Genomic DNA, 9,433 nt, shown 5'->3' with positions numbered 1-9,433 from the left:
GTTACGTATATCAGACAGCTGAGAAGACACAAGTGTGCCTTGGGGTTCAAACTGGTAGCCCCATCTCCCTGTTCCAGGAATAGCATGAGTGCCAGGGCAATGCATCTTTATTATGAGAGAAATGAGAATTGTATATCTTGACATTTGACAGGAGCTTGCTTTCCCCCAGGCTGTTTGAGGAAGGGCAGAGGAAAATGTGGTGCCCTAAGAAGGGAGGACGGAGAAGCCCGAACACTGGCAGGTGGAATCCCACCGATTAGTAGGGCAGGTCAGAGACCCGGGATGGGGGGCATTGCCATCACGGAAGCCACAGCAGGGAGCAGGTAAAGCAGACAGGGATGGTCCCTGATGGTGACAGCTCCCAGGAGGTTATGGGGAAAGAAAAACTGAAAAGCCCATTCAATTTGGCAATTATGGCAGTGTTTATCTTCAGAAGAGCAGTTTTAGGGTGGGGTTTCCAAAGATGGGATTGGATGTTGTTTTGAATCATTAAGCTTGATGAGGTCTTTCAAAGGCCTGGCCAGGGGGTGCTGGGTGGAGACCACATTGAGAGGTAAAGGCAGAAGTGGGGGGCCCTTAAGTAGACAGCGAGGGAGGAAGAAATGAAGGGGCCCAGTGATGGTTAGGGTGAAGTGTTAAGACTGAGAAAACAAGGACGTGTGAGAAGACGAGGGAAGAGCATTGGAGAGAGCAAAGTCACCAGAGGAGATGCTACTTGGTGGTCCCCAGAGAGCTGGGAAACGAGGGAACCCAGAACACAAGCAACAAAGAAGAAAAATGAGATAATTTGTAAAAGATGGCATTCGAACATGCCAAACAAGAGCAGGGCACTGGTGTTCAAACACCTGTATCTCCCCCATGTAACCAGTCAACTAGTATCTTTCCATATTTGCTCCAGATTTGTCTTTAGAAATAAAATGCACATTCTGAAGTCCTGTTCATATGTGGCACCAGTCCTGTTGCCTGTGCCTCCTGTCCTGAAGTCGATTTCTGTCCTTCCCATCTATGGTTAGTTTTAGTTTTGTATGTTGGCATGTTTTCTTAACTTTACAGAAATGTTATATTGTACATATTTGATAATTTTTTTAAATATTGCATTCTGGAGGCATGTATAAATGTAGCTCCAATTCAGTTATTTTTTATTTATTTATTTATTTATTTATTTATTTATTTATTTATTTATTGAGATGGAGTTTTGCTCTTGTCATCCAGGCTGGAGTGCAATGGCGTGATCTCGGCTCACTGCAATCTCCACCTCCTGGGTTCACATGATTCTCGTGTCTCAGTCTCCTGAGTAGCTGCGATTACAGGTGCCCGCCACCACGCCTGGCTAATTTTGTATTTTTATTAGAGACGGGGTTTCACCATGTTGGCCATGCTGGTCTCAAACTCCTGACCACAGATGATCCACCCACCGTGGCCTCCCAAAGTGCTGGGATTACAGGCATGAGCCACTCTGCCCAGCCCAGTTATTTTAACTATTGTATAGTGTTCCATTGTATGAGTTCTACTGTTTAGATGCTATTGATGGACCTGTAGGGGTTTTTCGGTGTTTCTGTATTATAGCTGTGCTGCAGTGAGCATCCCATCACATTGTGTAGATTCGAGGAGGTATTGGAATTCCCCTAATTGACTGGACATTCCCAGTTGCCCTCTAAGCATGTGTCTGTTTATCCTCCCATCAGCAATCTGAGAGTTCCCTAACTCTGCAATACTTGGTGTCATCAGACTTTTCATCTTATCTGATTGAATGGGTGTCATTTCCTTTAGGTTTTATAAGTATCTTTTCATATGTGTATTGACTGTACAAGTTTCCTTCACTGTTTTTTATTTTATTTTATTATTTTTTTTTTGGGACAGAGTCTTGTTCTATTGCCCAGGCTGGAGTGCAGTGGTGCGATCTTGGCTCACTGCAAGCTCCACTTCCCCGGTTCACACCGTTCTCCTGCCTCAGCCTCCTGAGTAGCTTAGCTGGGACTACAGGTGCCTGCTACCACGCCCGGCTAGTTTTTTTGTATTTCTAGTAGAGACAGGGTTTCACTATGTTAGCCAGGAGGGTCTCGATCTCCTGACCTCATGAGCCGTCCACCTTAGCCTCCCAAGGTGCTGGGATTACAGGCGTGAGCCACCACACCCAGCCCGAGGTTCCTTCTGTTACTTGTTCATATCCTCTGCCCATTTTTCACTTGGAATTTTTTGGCTTAAAGGTATTTAAGCCTCTTAAAATATATATTCTGGAGAGATGCTAGTCTTTGATTAATTATATGCATTGCAAATATCTGGTACATTGTGGCTTGTCTCTCTTCCCTGCCTTTAGGAGTGTTTTGCTGGACCCAAGTAATTTTTAAATGTTAATGTTGTTAAATGTATCAGTGTTTTGCCTATATGGCTTATGCCATATAATTTTAAGAGATCCTTCCCTACCCTCAAAGTTTTCTGAATTTTTAATCTCATAATAAGATTTTTCATAAGTTCATCTGAAATGTATTTTTATGATTGTATTTAGTAGGGACCTAATTTTGTTTTTCTTTGTTTGTAACCAGTTGTCCCAGCACTGTTTACTCAACAGTCTCTCCTTTCTCGCTGGTCTGTAGAACTCTCCTAACATATACCAAGTTTCCGTAACTGGGTGGATGGGTTCCTGAGCTTTCTACTGTTAATAGAGCTTGCTCTCTCGCAGGCCAATGCCTCACCAGGTGACTGAAGCAGAGAAACTTAGGTGGTGAAAAGAGAAGATGGGGCCTCTCCTAAATAAATCTATTCCTGAGATTCTAGAGGCAGAGGGTATGTAAATCTGAAGCTACACCAGATCTCCTAAAATAGTATAAAGCTACAGAAGTATAATAGTGTGGAATGGTGGTGGGAGTCAATAAGGGTTAGGTCACTGCTGTGGTTTAAACAAGATGGGCTAGAATCCTCTCACAGGCACAGGCAGCTTGGAGAGGGTGCAATAGTGCATGGTATCAGGGGCCAGATGCCTCTTTTTCTTTCAAGGTCAGTAAGTGGCTTTCACCTCATGACCTAGGCTGACTGCTGTCTGTCAAGTCACACTCCATCTAATATGAAAGGAGGTTAGAAAATGATGCATTTCCTCTTCTTAAAAACACGTCTCAAAGTTGCACACAGCACTTTTGCCTGTATTCAGTTGGCCATTAGTCCCATGGCCATACCTGTCTGAGACTGAGAGACTGGGGAAATGTCTTTATTTCAAGTGACCATATATCTACCTAAACAAGATAAGGGATACGTGGTTATGGTGTGTCTTTTGGTTCACAACATAGATGATGAAGTTATCAAAAAAACGAGAAAATGGGGTCGTGAGGGATCATGTGAACCATAAGCTGATGTCTTCAAAGATGGTGGAAATGGGCCCTGAGAGGCAGCAGATGAGAGCAGTGGGGATTAAGGTAGACCTCCATCCTGGGGTTAAAATGAGGGGAGGGTGATGGAGCTGGACCAGCAGTCAGAGCAGTCAGTGGTTAGGAGACCCTGTGCCCCCCACGGCTGCCACCATCAGCTCTGTACAGAACGCCTGCGAGTAGCTTACAGTGGCCAAGGATGAGGTGCAGATCCATGTGCACCTCCCTGCCCCCTCTGTGGACATTTTTCATGGCTGATAGCACAATCTATGTGGATTGCAAGTCAATCAAAGTATCCAAAGTAGAAGCATGCCTGTAGTTTGTGATTCGGTGATGTGTTTTATGCTTATGTGAGTTGAATGGGGAGGCAGGGACCTGGGGTCACCCATTGATAAAGTAGGGCCCTGTAATCACCACCTTTCTTTTAGCTACTTGGGAAAGGTGGTGTGAGGGACAGTGGATTTTGGGACAGCTTTGAACGGTGGTAGGGAGGAAGGGTCCAGTCTGAGTGAATGGCCAGAAAGTTGTGGGGAAGCTTTGAGGACATTGGACAAGAGCTCCCTGGAGGCAGCCAGGAGATACTTGTCAGTACGTCTGACTAATGGCCAGTTGGATATAAGCAGAAGTGCTGTGCTGCTGTGTGCAACATTGGACACCTTAGGAAGGACCTTGAGACAGTGCTTGTGGACTCTCTAGAGAGTAACAGTGACAGTAGCAAACCCTTACCCAGTGCCAACCTTGTGCTAGGCTCACACTAAATGAGTTTACCTTCAATTCTTGTAACAATAGGAGGTAACTACTATTCTAATTTCCATTTTACAGATGAGGAAACGAAGGCACAGAGATCACTGACTTGCCCAAAATCAAGCAGGGAGTAGTTGGTATACTAACCCATGGTATGTGGTTTGTAGAATAGGTGCTCTTGACTAGTAGAAATAGGTCCTCCGTGCAGTGTGTAATGGATAGCATGGGCTGCCATCCTTCTGTCAAGGCCACTCAAAACACCCAATAGAGGCTAGGCATGGTGGCTCACACCTGTAATCCCAGCAGTTTGGGAGGCCGAGGTGGGCGGATCACCTGAGGTCAGGAGTTTAAGACCAGCCTAGCCAACATAGTGAAACCCTGTCTCTACTAACAGTACAAAAATTAGCTGGGTGTGGTGGCGGGTGCCTGTAATCCCAGCTACTCAGGAGGCTGAGACAGAAGAATCACTTGAACCAGGGAAGCAGAGGTTACAATGAGACAGGATCACACCATTGCACTCCAGCCTGTGTGACAGAAGTGAAACTCTGTCAAAAAAAAAAAAAAAAGTATAATCTTAAAATCCCAGCACTTTGGGAGGCTGAGTCCTGAGAATGACTTAAGCCCAGGAGTTTCAGACCAATCTAGGCATCATGGCAAGACCCCATCTCGGCTAAAACTAAAAAACATAGTCTAATTTTAGCTATTCATGTGTGTGAAGTGGTGTCTCTTTGTGGCTTTGATTTGCATTTCCCTAATGCTGACTAATGACGTTGGGCACCTGTTCATGTGCTGACTGGTCAGATATCTTTCTTTTGTTACATTTTATTACGTTTTAAACTTTAAAGTCAAAGATTTCCCCATGAGAATGACTTTTAAAATGACCAAAAAAGGGGAAGATAACATTAATTCTTGGAGAGAAGGCCTCTAAGAAAAATACAGTTGTAGCAAGCTACTACTTTGCAAATGACCCATGCATTTTAATTTTCCCCTAAAGAAGGCCAAGGAAGAGCCTTATCACCTCAGGGCAGGAGACATAGGGACTTGGGTTATTTCATAAGAGTGGTAGGTTTGTAAACTGAAACCTGGAAGACTCCTTAGAGTTTCTCCCAGGAGGCAGGGAAGGGGCCCCATCCTTGGAGAGAGGAGGATATGACTTAGGGCAGCGGTCACCAATCTTTAGGGACCAGGGACTGGTGTCATGGTAGACAGTTTTTCCACAGATAGGGGTTGGGGGGATGATTTGGGGCTGAAACTGCTCCCCCTCAGGTCATCAGGCATTAGATTCTCATGTGGAGTGTGCCATCTAGATCCCTGGCATGTGCAGTTCACAATGGGGTTCGAGCTCCTGTGAGAATCTAATGCCACTGATTTGACAGGAGGCAGAGCTCAGGTGGTGATGCTCATCTCCACCACTTACCACCTGCCGTGCAGCCTGGTTCCTAATAGGCTACAGACTGGTACTGGTCCATGGCCTGGGGGTTGGGGACCCCTGATTTAGAGGAAGTAAGGGCATGGCTTACCCTGGGCCCTGGGGTGTTCTGGGAATAGGAAGGATGGAGAGAAGAGAGGAGGTAGGGAAGACCTTCTCCCCTTGCTCCCCATTTGGGATTCAGGGAGAAAGTCGGGTCTCAGGCTCAACAGCACCTGATCCTGCACGATCTTCCAAAGGGAAGTCAGTGGGGTTGGAAGGTAGGCAGGGGTTATCTTCTCTTAGCCACGGCACAAGACAGAAGTTTCCCACCATTCCTGAGGGGGCAGGTGGTAGGTCCCCAAGTGGAGAGCCAGCAGTCCCTCTCTGGACTGCAATGGAGTGGTTTGAGGTGTCCGCTGAGCCAAGGGTCTGTCAGAGCTGGGGAGGCTGGGCTGGCTTGCAAGCACCTGTTATAACCAAACCAAGAAATCAGGCTCCAAGGTCTGCCAGCAGGGCCTACAGGTGCCAGCAGAGATGGACAGCCAGGAGACCCCAATTGGCCACCCAGAGCCACCCTCCTCTGCCTACCCCATCCTCCAGTATTCCAGAGCCTACTCGGAGGGGAACAGAAACCTGAGAGGCTGAACACACACACATGGGGAAACAAATATAGTAAAATATTTGGGGAATCGGGAAGAATTATTTGTACTATTCCTGCAACCTTTCTATAGGCTTGAAATTATCAAAATAATTTTTTTTTAAATTGTCATATTGTTCTCATACTAAAACACTGGATTTTTTTCTTTCATTTTTTGATTTTTTCTTTTTTACTCCAGCGTGACTTACTCTAACAATGGGTGGTCTCCATTTTGAAATACTTTCGTCTCCAAGGCTGTCATGAGACCCTCTCTCTGCTGGTTCTGAAAATGTTGGATTTTGTCTCAGCGCTTGCTCCTGGAAACAGCCAAGGTTAAGAAAACCCCCAATGCTTTGTGTTCTAGCAGACAGCTTCCTGCAAAGAGCCATCTTCCCAGAGCACTTAGGCCTCTTAGATGCCTCCCTTGTTTAATTATGACAAGGACACACACACAGACCCTCCAAATTCCCATTCTTAGTTTTCTAAATGATTAGCTGAGGTGCTTTTCCCCACTGACTAATGGGAACAAATGCTCATTAACCAAAATTCCTTCCTTTCCCCAGGTCCCTAACTTTCCTGAGCCGGCAGACATCCCCTCTGGAGAAGAGGTTGGCCCCAGAGTCAAACATCCTCTGGTCTATCTGATCCTACCGCCCTTCCATTCCACTTCTCCACATCTGTTCTTTCTGGTCGTGTTTACTCCCCTATTAAACAAAACCAAAAAACATGTTTGCCTAGATCTTGAGACTCTGGAAGATCTTAACAGTCAGGGGTTCCCCCTATTGCAATGGTCCCCTTTCCTGCCCCTTCCCATCCTTGCAATAATCCTTTTGAATAAAGTCTCTCCTTACTAAATCCAGTTCCTAAATATTAATTTTTTTAGAGACAGTGTCTCGCTTTGTCACCCAGGCTGGAGTGCAGTGGCATGATCACAGTTCACTGCAACCTCGAATTGCTGGGCTCAAGCAATCCTCCTGCCTCAACTGAGGCTACATGCATGCACCACCATGCATTGCTAATTTTTTTTTTTTTTATTTTTGTCAAGACAGGGTCTTGCTATGTTGCCCAGGCTGGTCTGGAACTCCTGGCCTCAAGTGATCGTCCAGCCTCAACTTCCCAAAGCACTGGGATTCAGTCATGAACCACCGCACCCAGCTCCAATTTTATTTTGTTTGGCAATTTCCTCCTACTCTTCTTCCCTCCTCCTGCTCATTCCTTGGCCATTTTCCAACTGCTTCTCTACTTTTACCCTAGATGCAGGAGATTTTCAGGACTCAGTTCTGATTCCTCTTCTCTGCTTGCTCCTCCTCTCTTCCCAGTGTGATGCTATCCATTCATGTGCCTTTCACATGTGGGTTGCCTTCCCCAGTATCTCTCCCTCCTAGCAGAGCCTGCTGTGCTCACAGTGTCCTCATGCACATTTAGCATTGCTCACCTCCCAGGGTCTTGGGCACTTACGAGTGGCCATGTGGCTCAGCTCTGCCAAAGTCTAGTGCTTGGGTCTTCCAGAAAAGCTATTTCCCTGGTTTTAAAGGCGGGGAGGGGCGCTTCAGTCGTAATCTGCCATTTTTCCTTGCATGGGACACAGGTGTGATGCTTTGAGATGTCACAGCTGCTTAGCGACCACCAGGATGAAAGTCACAGGCAAAGCATGTATGACAGAGAAGAAACCCACAAAGAGGCTGAAGACTTGATGACTTCCTTAAGTAGCTGCCCCAGCCACCCCTGGACTTCTTTTCTGTTTGTTTGTTTGTTTGTTTTGAAATGGAGTCTCACTCTGTCACCCAGGCTGGAGTATAGTGGTGCCATCTTGGCTCACTGCAACCTCTGCCTCCTGGGTTCAAGCGATTATCCTGCCTCAGCCTTCCGAGTAGCTGGGACTACAAGCGCACGCCATCATGCCCTGCTAATTTTTGTATTTTTAGAGAGATGGCGTTTCACCAGTTCCAGGCTGGTCTGGAGCTCCTAACCTCAAGTAATTCGCCCACCTAGGCCTCCTGAAAGTGCTGGGATTACAGGCGTGAGCCACCGTGCCTGGCCTGGGCTTCTTTTATGTTATTAATAGAAACCCCTATCTGGTTAAACTATTATAGTTGGGTTTCTAGTACATGCAGCCCTATGCAAGCCTGGCCTACCTTTCAGTCAGACATCTCTGCTCACTTGCTATCTCTTCCACTTAGGTGTTCTCAAAACATTGTTCTTCTCTCCCACCAATACCCCAAATCTGCTCCTCCAGTGTTTAACACCCCAAAAAACTTGTCTAAGTAGTTTCTCCAGAATTCTTCTTAGAAAGGAAGCTGTATGCTGGGCATGGTGGCTCACTCCTGTAATCCCAGCACTTTGGGAGGCCAAGGTGGATGAATCACCTGAGGTCAGGAGTTCAAGACCAGCTTGGCCAAGATGGTGAAATCCCGTCTCTACTAAAAATACAAAAATTAGCCGGGCATGGTGGCAGGTGCCTGTAATCTCAGCAACTCGGGAGGCTGAGGCAGGAGAATCGCTTGAACCTGGGAGGGAGAGGTTGCAGTGAGCCAAGATCACACCATTGCACTCCAGCCTAGGCAACAAGAATGAAACTCCATCTCAAAAAAAGAAAAAAAAGAAAAAAGGAGGTGTATTTATTTAAGAAAACATTTTGATGAGAAGCATCAAGTCAAAGGTGAAGCCCTAAGGGCGTGTATCAGAAAATTGTATCGGAACAGGATCTTGAGGCTAGGGGATGTAAGGAGAAGAAAGTGTTTCTTGTCGCTGGATATTGTAATATTTTCACATCTGTTTCCAGGTAAATAAGCTGGGAGCAGAATTCATCCCTTTTCTCTTGTAGCAATGCAGCCATTCCTTCCTCACTGCATTCCTCATTATCTTGGGATGGTTCTTAAGGAATGTCAACAGAGTTCTCCAAAGCTTCATCCTCGGTGGGAATAGCCTCTCCATCCCCCAGAGTCACAGGTGGTTTACTCAGACACTGCATCATCACAAACCATCAACTTTCACCCTTGCATGGGATGCTGCTCGCTCAGCCCCCTCCCACAAAAGAACATGGTGCCATAGTCACTTACATGTTCTTTCTGAGGGTATGTTCTGTGCATCCCCACTGCTGGTACCAAATACTGCCTGCCTTCATTGGATTAGAAGGAACAGACAGCCACTTAGACTGCCTTAGGGAAACACAAGATTATTACACACCTGTTATATATATTTTTCTATTTATTACCCTTGCTTTTTAAAAGGGTCCTGTTTAGTGGCTTTTCTTCTACTGAGTACAGGGTCTGGTTAAGCAAG

The sequence above is a fragment of the Mandrillus leucophaeus genome, unplaced genomic scaffold, assembly GCF_000951045.1.
Source record: "Mandrillus leucophaeus isolate KB7577 unplaced genomic scaffold, Mleu.le_1.0 Scaffold1605, whole genome shotgun sequence".
NCBI lineage: Eukaryota > Metazoa > Chordata > Mammalia > Primates > Cercopithecidae > Mandrillus > Mandrillus leucophaeus.
This window is presented reverse-complemented; position numbering follows the sequence as displayed.